Source organism: Orcinus orca, chromosome 14, assembly GCF_937001465.1.
Source record: "Orcinus orca chromosome 14, mOrcOrc1.1, whole genome shotgun sequence".
Taxonomy (NCBI): Eukaryota; Metazoa; Chordata; class Mammalia; order Artiodactyla; family Delphinidae; genus Orcinus; species Orcinus orca.
The window spans coordinates 73181226-73194640 of record NC_064572.1 but is presented as its reverse complement, the minus strand read 5'-3'; the positions used below and the strand labels follow the sequence as shown (position 1 = coordinate 73194640).

Genomic DNA, 13415 nt, shown 5'->3' with positions numbered 1-13415 from the left:
CTAAGTCTCATGTTCGTTACACCCATAGACAAATGCTAATTAAAACGCTAAAGGAGTGAAAATGCATCCTGATCATTTAACATGAATTTCGAGCAATATGGAAAGAGTAGAACAAGAAACAAGAGGTGTTGAAGATTTTGTTTTTCTGACCAAGAAAGGTCAGATATAGTGCATCAGAATGCTGCATCTTAAGAAAATCATTATTTTAAATGCTGAGATTCCAGTGAATAGAGTAGTTTTCAAATGTTAAAATCTTTGCAGTAGGCTCTGACCTCAGAATAACAAGAAAATGACAGGCGCTTACTTTTCCACATATAAAAATGACACTTATTGCAAGGTCATTATATAAAAGGCCTATTTCCCTTTCATGAAATAATTATACCATTGATTCAATATATTTGCCAGCATGTCTATATGTGGTTTAAGTGGTTATTTCAATGACCTAAATATAGAAAAGAATACCAACAAACTTAAAAACTATGGTCCAAGTGGGCTGTAGCCCTTGTGTATCATTTTTCCTTGGCAAATCATCTACACTGCTTCCTCAGGAGCCCCTTAAGTGTTTTATTTATACACATGGTGTTTTACTGATCACATCTAGAGGACTGGGTGTACGTTGTAAAAATTAAACAGTTGGTTAAATAGACATGTAACTGAATTGCAAATGATATGGAAGTCTTAGCTAATTCTACTGGAAGGATGCCTTCTTTAAGAAATTCTAAAAGGGGTTAAAGTGAAAATGTTCAAAGGAGGAAAATACGGGGTGAGTATTTATTTGTATTACAGAAAGAGTTTACCCTAGAGTGCTTGGGGAGCCAGGCTCCAAGATGGTCCCCATGATTCCCACCCCCTGGCATGCACACCTGTATAGTCCCTCCCACACTGCATCAGGGTTGGTCTATGTGATTGCTAGACTGTTACAGAAGGGATGATATGTCAATTCCAAGATCAGGTTCTAAAAGACATTGAGGCTTTTGTCTTGGCTGTTTTCACCTTTACTCTCTCTTGGATCACTTGCTCTGGGAGAAGCCAGCTGCCATGTTGTGAGTATACCCACCTATGGAGAGGCCCAAGGGGTGGAATAAAACCCTGGGCCAGCAGCAATTTGAGTGAGCAGCATATTTTCTAGCCCCAGCCAAGCTTTCTGATCATTGCTGCCCCTATGGGGTGGTACAAGCAGGAAGACTTGGTGAAGGAGGAGAAACTCAAGCTGATAGGTAAGATTTAGATGCACACAATGACCTGATGATTGTATGTCGCCCATGGATGAGTTTTGTTTGACCCACAGTGTTTTAAAAATTAGGAACTTCCAGGAGGATATCTGAATTTCTAGCTTTGCTTGAAAGTTAGACCATCTAGTAACTTCAGATTCAGCCTCCATCCCAGCTGTCCCTTCTTGGGACAGGATATACGCCAGTCTCCACCGTGCCCCTTTATCCTATGCCTAACCTACTTCACTCCTCTCCTTTACCTGTCAGGCCCTTCTAAGTATCATTATTGTAGGGAAAAGAATTACCCGGCACTGCAAACGCAGGCTGGACAGGCCTAAGTAGGTATTACTCTAAGTTGCAATGAAAATGCCTATAGTTTTTACTTCACCTGTCTTTACCCCATTCTCAATGGCCCCAGATATTTGAGTTATAGACTCCTGAGGTACAGAGATGGAAGGGTGAGCATCTAGTACCTAAAGAACTATCTCTGGAGGCAGGCAAATCCATGCAGTTAAAAGTAGCATGCTTGGCTACTGGCTCAGAAGCAGGAGAGGCTGTAGTGGAAAAAGAGGAAGCTATGATCTTGTCCTTCTTCTCCTGCCTGGAAAAGTGGAGGAACCAAGTCTCCCTTCTTCTTCTACCTCTTAGCTTACTTGTTTACCCTCCTGCATATTTATTTCCCGTTTAATACAGTTCCTAGTGTACACTATGGGCCAGCCTCCCCTGGATAAATATGTCAGGGGCTGAAGTAAGGGAAGGAGACACTGTACAGTTTGTTCCATCTCTATTATCCCCACGGGCCAGGCCTGGGTTGGTCACCCTTTACTGGGAGGGGTAAAACAAAGACCTGTGGAGGGTGGCGCCTGAGCATGTGGAAGACCAGGTTGGAAAGGCAGCTGGGAAAATTTGTGGGGGTCAGGAACACAACCGAAACCAAAAATAATCCAGCTCTAGGGGAAAACAGTTATGATGTACACCAAGAGGAAATGTTGTTGATTTTCTGGACTATTTTCCTCTGCACAACTTTTCAGAAGAGGCTCATCTCAAGAGAGGTACAATATCCAGACAAATGGATGTTCACAGTTACATATTTAACTAATAAATGAACTCAGCTTCTGTATGGTGAACCACTTTACTTGAGAACAACGTCCATTTTGACACATTTTACTACCCTATTCGAAACGAGAGGAATCCCCTATTCTAAATGAGGGTAAAATTGTACTCGGTAATCACCACTGTATACTAAGAAATGTGCCATTATTTAGACAAGGTCATCAGATCATAAATTAAACATGAAGAATCAGAAATTTGATGTTTTATAATCTCTTTAGTCTTTAACTTTCACACAATATTTTTTTTCAAGTTCATTCCTTTGTTTTCTAGAAATAGCCTGGTATACAGGAATATGCCCAAATAGCTCCATAAGAAAGAGGTGATATGTAGAAACAGGCTGAAATCTAGAAGCAAAATAATCAGTAGTTTCTGTGTGTATAGGAGTTTCAAATTATCTGAAAGCTCTCAAGAACTATCCACAGATGTCTATGGATGGTGAGCAGGCAAAGATATGTACACACCATGCAGCCCTTTTAACCAGAATGCTGGATTTTCTCTTTTCTTGAACTTTCCAGTTTACCATGTTAATAGTCATAGGCAATTCCCACTTGCAGAAACACTGCATCTGGTGGAATTCTAGTTTAGCAAGATACTCTGTAAAGAAAGGGCTTGTGATGAAATAAATCTGGGAGTACTACCCGTCTCATATTTGTTTGAACTTGAAAAATAATATGAAGGATAATGTTGAAGACATTGTCCACCACATCCCATAGCATCCCTGTTGTGAGAGTCCATGAAAAGAATGACACGAAAAACTAGGGCTAAGGAAAGCTGTGCTTTTCCAAACCAACTGGTATGTATTAATCTTTTGGTTACTTTGACTCTTATAACTGATCAGACATTCCCCTTTGGTCAACAGGAAGTTCAGGGCAAACTTATAACCCACTTCTAATTAATGAATAGGGCCTTAGAAAATACATTTCTGACTAACTTTAAGTTAGTTATCATTTCCTCTTTGTCCTGCTTTTCTTTAATCCTAGTGCACCTTAGATTCTTTCTAGAAGCATAAGAAAGCAAAAATAGAGAGGAAGATGGAAAGTGAGGAGAGGAAGAGACAGAGAGAATGGAATAGAAAAACAAAAACATAACCACAATTTAATGAAAACCTACTTTGTGTTAGGTGTTGTACTAACTCTTTACATGTATGAGTTTTAATCCTTTATGTATATGACTCTTTAGATGTATCTTCTTAAGGACCTGTGAAGTTGTTAAGAGCCCCATTTTATAGGTAATGAAAATGAGGCATAAAGAGATTGGATAACTTATCCAAACCAACACAGTTAGTTGGTGCAGGCAATGCTGGGATTCAAACCCAGGCAGTCTAGCCCCAGAGCACCCACTATGCAAAATTAATAAACAGATGAAAGGGTCTGGCCTCCACTCTATACTGTTCTACTCTTATCCTTGAACCCTTGGTTAACTCCCAGACCAAAAAAAAAAAAAAAAAAAAAAGAGTTTATTTCTAAAGCTTCTTGATCTGGCACTGACAGCCGCCAATCCTAAATGTGCAGAGTACTGGGCAAGGACAGGAAATGCCGCAAGGAAATTGTGAGCCAGAAGGACTTAACTAAACTGCTTTTTTTTTTTTTTTTGCGGTACGCGGGCCTCTCACTGTTGTGGCCTCTCCCGTTGCGGAGCACAGGCTCCGGACGCGCAGGCTCAGCAGCCATGGCTCACGGGCCTAGCGGCTCCGCGGCACGTGGGATCTTCCCGAACCGGGGCATGAACCCGTATTCCCTGCCTCGGAAGGCGGACTCTCAACCACTGCGCCACCAGGGAAGCCCAACTTAACTGTTTTTTAAGGAGGATGAGCTCACAAAGGTTTTGTCGTTGTCATCAGGTGTTGCTGAATGCCAACAGTAGCTGTTTTTCTCCCTTCCGGGTAGCCAGAAGTCACAGCTGGGTATGCGGGGGTGGGGTGGGGAGTGAGGGAGGAGGTGGGAGGTAGGGGGTGGTAAGATGGGTGATAGGAAGCTAGCCTTGCTTGGCATTTACTGAGGTGGTCTGAACATGTAATGCCCCCTTTGACTAAGAAAGCTGTGAGCATCTCTCGTAAGGGGAAGGGATTTCAGAAATTCCTAGGACATACTTTGAGATCCGAAGTGTGAAAAAGTCAGTTCAAGTAAAACAGTATCGAGTTCCTAGGGGAAAAAAAATCTGAATAAGACAAATCTTGACCATTAAGAAAAGTACTGTTACTGTTAAAAACCAAACCAAACACAAAACAAAATAAAATAATGACTATGCTCAGAAAAAAAAGACAATGAATGTTATTGAAAAATTATCTAAAACCTTCCACACCTCTGCTGTACATCAATGGCAAAATCAGCCCCACACCGTTAGGACCAAAAGTCCTCTGTGGCAAAAGTGTTCCTCAGAGCCTCTGTGATATTAGGAAACGGGCTCTTAATCTCATTATGTTGTCAACAAGGTCCCAGTTAATCAGTGTCACATTCATTTGGGTTTAGCCTGCTACACTTTTGCTTGCAATTAAATGCCACAAGGTCCAAATCAGCTTAAACGAGTCATTTTTCCCCCTGGTATGGCTGAGTAACACAGCCAGCAAGGCAATACAGCTTGGGCAAAATATACCATAATTAATTACCAGAAGCCTAAAGAGAACCCACTCTATGAGTCTCCACATTTCATTTAATGGATTAAAAATAAAATACTATCAACAATAAACACTCCTGACTCGTAATAACTGTTCAGTTGACAAAGAATGTTTCAGTCATGTAATAGGTTTTTAAAAAATTAAGTAGCACATACTTAGCAGACTATATGGACGATATTATTAAGTAATTCTATGGGACTAATGATTAAAAAAAAAAATTGATCCTTGATATATTTCCATAAAGGTGCTCCTTTAAAGCTTAGAATATCAGGAAAAATCACCAAAATAAGTGTTTACAAAATTCACATAAATATTGATGTGAAGTAGCTTGAACTCTGCGGTTTTACTGTTTGATATTTTGACCACAATTTCCCAGCATACACACCCCTTATAAACATATGGTATAGCTACTTCCTAAAAGCTATCTGATAATAAAGACCCTTAATTTTAAGTGCACCAGAATGTCTTAAAAATCCACTAGCCTCAATATTTTTATATTAGAAACATAATCAGTTTCATATTTATTTGAGGCATTTCAAAATTTGTTATCAAAAGGTATTAAAACTATTTGACAATAAACATTTCAGGATTAAGAATCTATCTGGCAGAAAGCTTTGGTAAGTCTCCATCTTCCTTAATTTTTTGAGCTGTTATTCTTTAAGCTCTGGGTCACTTCAGCTGAATTCTGCCAAACTTCTGCATATCAATTACTCATTTTCAGCAACATTCAGGGTATGCCCCTTGCCATTTATGGACCTGCCTAAGCAAAAGATTTGAGGGAAAAGAAGTTTCATTCACTCAATGAACATTAAGTCCCGGGTACTGGCCGAGGTTGAGGTCAAAGGGTGAATAGGACCTAGTCCCTGGTATAATTACTCTTAATTAGGAAAGGAATATGTTAGAATTAATGATTTAATTTTCACTTTTGACATGCCATTGCTCATGTTACCTTTAGAAATGCTCATATTTAAAACATGCAGCCTATGAAATGGTCTATTTAGAGCAATTGTCACATGAGGAACTAACGCCTGCATTTTTCAGCTCTTCCCATTCTTAACGGTCTTTAGCCCAGCAATCAGAATAACGTGGTTTAGACCCCATCCACGTGTTTTCTTAAGAATTTATGGAAATGTATTGTCTTTATCTACATGTGAATAGTTCCAGGCCACCAAAGGGCCTTAGTTATGATCATTCCTGTTCTATCAAAATCTAAATCCAATTTCAAATGTGTTTATTTATTCAATTTCCCAAAGCCCTTCAGAAAAATCACTCCCAAGAATGCTAAAATGTGGACCATTCTCATTAACTGAAAATGGCACCTAACAGCACATGCCACTTCTCTTCTCTTGCCTTGCTGATGATATTTGATACAGAGAATCCCTGTTTCATGACGGAATAACCGGTGAACTCCTGTTGCTCATCAGCTTAAAGGTCAAGGGTCATGCTGGTCACTCATGCTTATGAACACAAACAGGACAGATCTACCTCCTACGATGAGGCATGGAACGATGACTAGCAATGACAAAATACCAGAGAAACAATAAATAAAAAGAGTGCCAACAAAGCATGGAGCACCTAGTTGGTACCAAATAAATTAGACCAGACACATTTATAAACGTTTCCCAATAGAAATAAATGTTTAAATATAAAAAACACAGTAAACAGAATCACTCTGCTGTACAACAGAAATTAACACAACGTTGTAAATCAACTATACTTCAATTAAAAGAAAAGAAAAAAAATGCAGTAAATAATTTTTGATTCAGAATTTTAGTCCAGAATGTTCTGAGTATGAGCAAAATTGTTTATGCATAGTAGACACGCCAACTGGTTTTTACTGAACATCAATACTTACTGTCATTGGGGTATTATTGACTCTGACTTCTTGTTGGTCAATATTTTCCTTTAGAAAAGCACCTTGGATTTTCCTGCCTCTGTACTTTTATTTAAGCAGTTCGTTTCACCTAGAATGCCTTCTTCATAAGTTCCATATATCCAAATACTACTCACTGCCCAAAAGCCAGGCCAAACTTCCCCTCTCCTCCTCATGAAGGTTTCCCTGATCCCAGCAACTGGAGATAAGTGCTTCCTTCTTTGACGCTCCGCAGAACTATCCTTGCGACATGATTAAGTCACTACAAGTTAGACTTGTCAGCCCAACATTTATTGAAATTCATCTCCTTTCTTAGACTGTAAATGCCTTGAAGGCAAGTGAAGGACTGCATTTTATTCATATTTGCCTATTCAGAAGCCTTAGCATGAGGAACTGCACACAGCAGATGGAATGTCTACAAATTCATGATCTCAACGAACGACTACAAATAACCATCATGGTGCAACTCACACCCGACACTAATTTTAAACAGTTGTAAAAATTCATCCATTCATGATTTTTTGAACTTTCACCTTTGAATGTTTCAGGAGATAGAGACAGAGCAGAGAACAAAACAGACCCGTTCTCACGGATTTTACCTTCTGATGGGAAAAAAGACAGTAAACAAAAAAACTCAGACTACAAAGTCAAGTAGTGATAAGCGTAGGGTAAGGGGAGAATGAAAGAGATAGTATTTTAGACAGGGTGGTCAGGAAAAGAGCTTTCTGGGGAGGCCACAATTGAACAAAGCAAGTGTGAGCCATAGGGAATATCTGGGAGCAGAGCTTCTGGGCAGAAGAAAAAGCAAGAACAGAGACATTGTGGCAAAAACGTGCTATAGGCATTTCAGAGAAATGGGTAAAGAAAAGTGGTAAGAATTACGGTTGGAGGGACAAGTGGCCAAATAGTGGGAGGCCATGTGGACCATATACAGTGAAGACTGGATTTTATGCCAAATGTGATACAAGTTACTGGCTGTTCTGATCAGAAGATGGCGTGATCTAAGTTTGCAAAGTATCACTCTGGCTGCTAATAAGGATATAAAAGACTGTATTGGGGTGCTTGTAGAAGGGAGGGCAATTAGGAGATTACCATAGCAGCCTGGGGGCTTGGATCAGAGTGGTAACAGTGGTGGTTTAGAGAAGTGGGCAGATTTGGAATGTCCTTTGAAGGTGGAGCCTGTATTTGATGATAGATTGGATACGAGGTGTGAGATAGAGGGAGGAATCCAAGTTGGCTCCAACGTTTTGAGTTAAACTACTAAATGGAAGGTAAAACCATTAACTGAGATGGAGGACACTGGAGGAAGAGAAGGATGGTGGGGAAAACAAGAGGTCTGTCCTGGGTACGTGAAGCTTGAGCTGACAAATAGCATTCAATTGGACACGTCAAGTAGGTAGCTAAATAAAAGTCTACAGCTGGAGATATATATTTGAGACTTATGGGAATATAGCTGCAATTTATTTACACATATACATGCTTTGAGGCTATAAGGTTAACATTAGCTGGTATACTTTAAAGCCCACTTATAACCTATTAAAGTTAACTGAATTTAAAAAACAAAGTCACTTTAAACTGTTGCCTATCACGTCAACAGTTGACCCTAATCCCAGAGGCATAAATAAGCATGCACATTTTCGTCAAACTTTAATTATAAAAAAGAATAAAGTATATTCTACCATAAATATTTCAGCAAATAGTCATAAGAAGGAACATGAATGTTTAGAGATCACCTCTGTCATTGTATGTTAGCATGTCTGTGATTTCCTCTAGAAATTCCAAAATGCAGCCAAATTTTTTCCATGTATAACTGAAAGGGATCCTTCCCCATTATTTGCCACCTTTTTTTAATCTTTTTTCCTCACTCCCAAGCTGTACCACACAGGATCCTTAAAATAATAAAAATGTATTTTATATTGTCCTGGCCAACTCTGTGCTGCAGGTTCAATGGAAAAGCCAGCCCAATATAGGTTCCTACTCAGTGTATGTCATACACACATGTGCTAAAAGGAAGATTTGGGGAGACATGAGAAATCATCATTTTTCCCCCTTAATAATAAAATTAATCTCCCCCCGCAACTCCACAATTTCCTAAAGAATAATTCTTTCACTTATTTTCAAGTGAGGCTGTTAATAAGAAAAAATGAGCAGAAAATTTGCCTGTCCCAACTACAACTGGTCAACCCAAAAGACACAGTCTATGTCAGGAAGGAAATAAAAGGCGAAGAAAGAACATAGTCCCAGGTCACCTGAGGGTTGCAACAGCCTCCTCTCTGGTTTTCTCTTCAGTCTCTCTGTGTTGATTCATTCTGTTATTTCATTGCTAAACTAATCCTTCTGAAGCACTGTGTATTAGCTTCCTACTGCTGCTACGACAAATCGCCACAAATTTAATGGTTTAAAAGAACACAAATTTATTCTCATAGTTTCGGAGGTCAGAAGTCTGAAATGGATCTTACTGGACTGAAACCAGGGTGCTGACAGAGCTGTGCTCCTTCTAGAGCTTCTAGGGGAAAATGTGTTTCGGTGCCTTTTCCAGCTTCTAGAGGCACCAACATTCCTTGGCTTGCAGTCCCTTCCTCCACGCTCAAAGTGAGCAGCACAGTAGCTTCAAATCTGTCTGACCCCTGCTTCCATCATCACCTTTCCTTCTCTGACTCTGACACTCTTACCTCCCTCGGATAAGGACTCTAGTGATTCCATTGGGACGACCTAGATAATCCAGGGTTATTTCCCATCTCAAGATCATTAACAGTCACACCTGCCAAGTCCCTTCTGCCACCAAAATAACATATTCACAGGACATCTTGAGGGAGAGGGGCATTACTCTCTCTACCACACATTGTTTTCAAACATTTCATTTCTCAGAAATGTTTTGCAATTGTTGTGGTTAATACCTAGGGCTCTGAGTCAGACCACCCTGGATTTAAAACCTGCTTCATCATACACCAGCTGTGTGACCTTGGACGTGATTCTTAGTTTATCTAAACCTTAGTTTCTGATTCTATAAAATGAGGTAGTATCTACTTCATAATTATAATGAGATAATTAATGCATAACACAGCATAATTTATTTTAAAATACTTATTGAGCTGCCCTCTATGTACCAGGCCCTGCGCTGGGATATTATTATTCTTTCTGAGCATAGAACAAATCTGTGGTATTGAAAGCCCTCCACAAAGGCCTTCTCCTCTAGCGCTTATTGGCTGTCCACTCACTGGCATTCATCATATACTACTTTGCCCTAATATCTAACTTCTTATATATGTGTGTGTGTATATATATATACACACACATATATATATACACACACACATATATATACCTTAGCTGAACTACAAGATCAAAGGGTAGTATCTTCTCTAAGACCTGATTCCATTTTAAAATAAAGAAAGCAAGTCATTCTAATCTGCCTGTCCCCCATCCACCCAATAGCACAGAGACCCCACATTCTGGCTGCCTGCTTTCTCTACCCTAATATGCTCTTAGCCCAATCATACCCTTCCTTGTGTTCTGTTTCCCATCTCACTCCAGCCTCACTCATCCCTAAATTCTACCCTGCTACGTGCTTCTCGTTTTAGGCCTTCTTGGGCATTCAAACCTTGGCTTTCCGAAGTGGTCCTGGCCTCCTGTCTTGCTCACTCTTGTTTCTCAAGGAAGTTTCTGGAAGAGTGGCTCTTGCTCTGGGTCCAGACCTAGATAGAACACTGTCAACGAGTAACTGGTGTGTTTTGAAGAAATGGTGAATGGAGGATTGAATGAAGGAAGGGATAGGGCAGAATCTTGCTACAGTCTGGCTTCTTGTTTTTACTAAATCAGATAAAATGTAGACTGAGTTTCTCCTCTCAAAAATAAAATCATTTCATAAAAGCAAAGCCTGAGAAAATTGGATAAGCCCAAATCATGCATGACTATGTACCAGCATTGCGGAGAGGGTCTCCAGTACATAGAAAGTCAATCATGAGTCCAGGTTATTAAAAGAAAGGGATCTTTTCCCTCTGACACCTAATGGCAGCAGTAATAATACAAAATAAGCTTTTAAAAATTGTTCTCCATTGTTCTCCATTATTTGGGTCTTTGATGTACCCTACATTACGAGCTATCAAAGCAAGGCAATACATTCAAGGGAGAGAACACTGCTAATGAAGGAAACATTAAAAGGTTATGCCTTCCCCCATTACTTTTGTCTTCCTTGCAAATGGTTTTAAAGGTCACTTTAAAAATAGCCTGCAAGGCTACAAAGGCCTCTAAATATTTAAATAACACAATGCGGTTTATTTTTACATAGTGTTCTAAATGCACATCACAAAATGTCTCACAGAAATGTCAGTCAAAGGCTAAAGAATAGAAAGGTACACTTGAAGACTGAACAGAAGGAAAACAATGATTCAGAAGAGAAGGAAGAGGCCTGCAATAAATGGTACATAAACTAGTTGCATAAATGACAATACAACCATACACTTTAGATAATTAGAGAGACTCGAGAGAAAGGGGTTAAACTGGAGACAGCCCAAAGTCAAGATGTCACAATGCACTGGGGGAAAACCGACTGAGTCTTGAATCTTCAAATGCTAGTCTGATAATGTTACTCTGAAGAAAGTAACTAGAGGAAATAGGATTTTGTGTTTGTTGGTTTTTTGTTTTTGTTTTGTTTTGTTAGCATTTACTATGTGCCATGTGCCAGGCCCTGTGCTCAGTATTTTATGTCACCTCACTTAGTCCTCATGTGTTGGGTTTTACGTTTTACATTTACAGACAAAGAAAACAGACCCACAGAGGTTCAATCAATTCTCACAGGTAATAGTAAGTGGTAGAGTCCAGACTTTCTTCCAGATGTTTCATTCTTGAACTTGCAATTCAAGTTAGCTTCAAAGAATGAGAACCAGACAACAACCCAATGAGTAAAATATAGAACTATAAAGGAATTAGAAGGAAAGTATGATTTTGTTTTTGGTCTTACTTACAGCAGGGAGGGCTTTTCTGAACATAAATTCCAAGGGAAAGATAATAAAAAAGAAAATTCTGCCACATCAAATTTAAAATGTCAGTACTTTAAGAACAGTTGAAAAAAGCCTACTGACAAATTCGAAAAAAGTACACAAACGGTTACTAGAAGAGCTCTTATGTAAATCATGAAGAAAAACACAAACATATCTACAGAAGAAAATTAACTTTCAAAGCAAAAGTAAGCAAAAGAATTGTAATGATTAATAAACATAAGAGAAAATATCAGCCTTAATAGTGATAAATAAATGCAACAAAAGCCACTAGCGCATCTTCTGCTCAGTATGAGTGAAGGTTTTGGGAAAGGCAAATTATTATTATTATTTTTTTGACTGATTGATTGATTGATTTTTGGCTGCGCTGGGTCTTCGTTGCTGTGCGAGGAGTTTCTCTAGTTGAGGCGAGGGAGGCTACTCTTCGTTGCGGTGCATGGGCTTCTTATTGCTGTGGCTTCTCTTGTTGTGTAGCACAGGCTCTAGGCACGCGGGCTTCCGTAGTTGTAGAATGCGGGCTCAGTAGTTGTGGCTTGCGGGCTCTAGAGCACAGGCTCCATATTTGTGGCGCACGGGCTTAGTTGCTCTGTGGCATGTGGAATCTTCCCAGACCAGGGATTGAACCTGTGTCCCCTGCACTGGCAGGCAGATTCTTAACCACTGCACCACCAGGGAAGTCCTGGGAAAGGCAAATTATTAACCTATTATAGCTTATTGGAGGACAATTTGGTATTACAGATAAAAAATATTGAAAATATTCATGTTCTTTGGCCCAGTAATTCCACTCTTAGGAATTTATCATTAAGAAACAGCCAGAAATTTATGCAAAGAATTATGAAAAAGTATCCCTATTGCAATGTTAGAATAGTAAAAAAAAGAAAAAAAATTCAACACAAAATGTCCAACAGTAAGAATCTGGTTAAATAAATGTATGATATATTCTTAGGATGAAGTAGTAGACAGCCATTAATTTTTTTCTCAGCAGAATATTTGATGATATGGAAAAGTCTTCATACAGTATTAATTTTTTTAAAAGCTGGCTTTAAAAAATATATATATATATAAATATATTTCAGGGGTTACAAACTTGAATGCTTACAGAGGATGAAAACAAGTGCATTTGTGATGTGACTGGGTTTAAAAAAGGGCGACCACATGTCCTACATAAATGTGTTCACACATACACACATCCACCAGCTTGTGATGCTTGAATATTTGCCAAAAATGTTTAGAGTGGTATATGGGATTATGAGTAATTTTTATTTTCCTCTGTGTGTTTTTCTATTTTTCTTAAATTTTCTATATTAAAAAAACCCCTTACTTTTATAGTAAAAGTTCCAATAAATGTTATGAAATAGAAAACAAGAGACAATCAGCACCGGCCTGCTTTTAGACAGAAACACTGATACCTGAGGAATGGTATTTCTATTAAGGGTATTTCTATAGGATACCTGAGGAAGGTATCCTATCCTATTGCAGAGCTCCTCCTGAGGAAGGGTATTTCACTGCCTCCACTTCACAACCCTGTCTATCTTTGACCAAGACATCTGAAAATGCACCAGAAATACTAAAGCAGTAGTTCTCAGTCCTCACTGGCATCTTAAGTA

General features: G+C 39.1%; 1 protein-coding gene across 22 annotated transcripts in view; it reads right to left on the bottom strand.

The window, feature by feature from the left end:
- VTI1A (vesicle transport through interaction with t-SNAREs 1A) overlaps positions 1 to 13415 on the bottom strand; it is a 376929-nt gene that overhangs the window by 230727 nt on the left and 132787 nt on the right. The gene's annotated exons all lie outside the window — the stretch shown is intronic.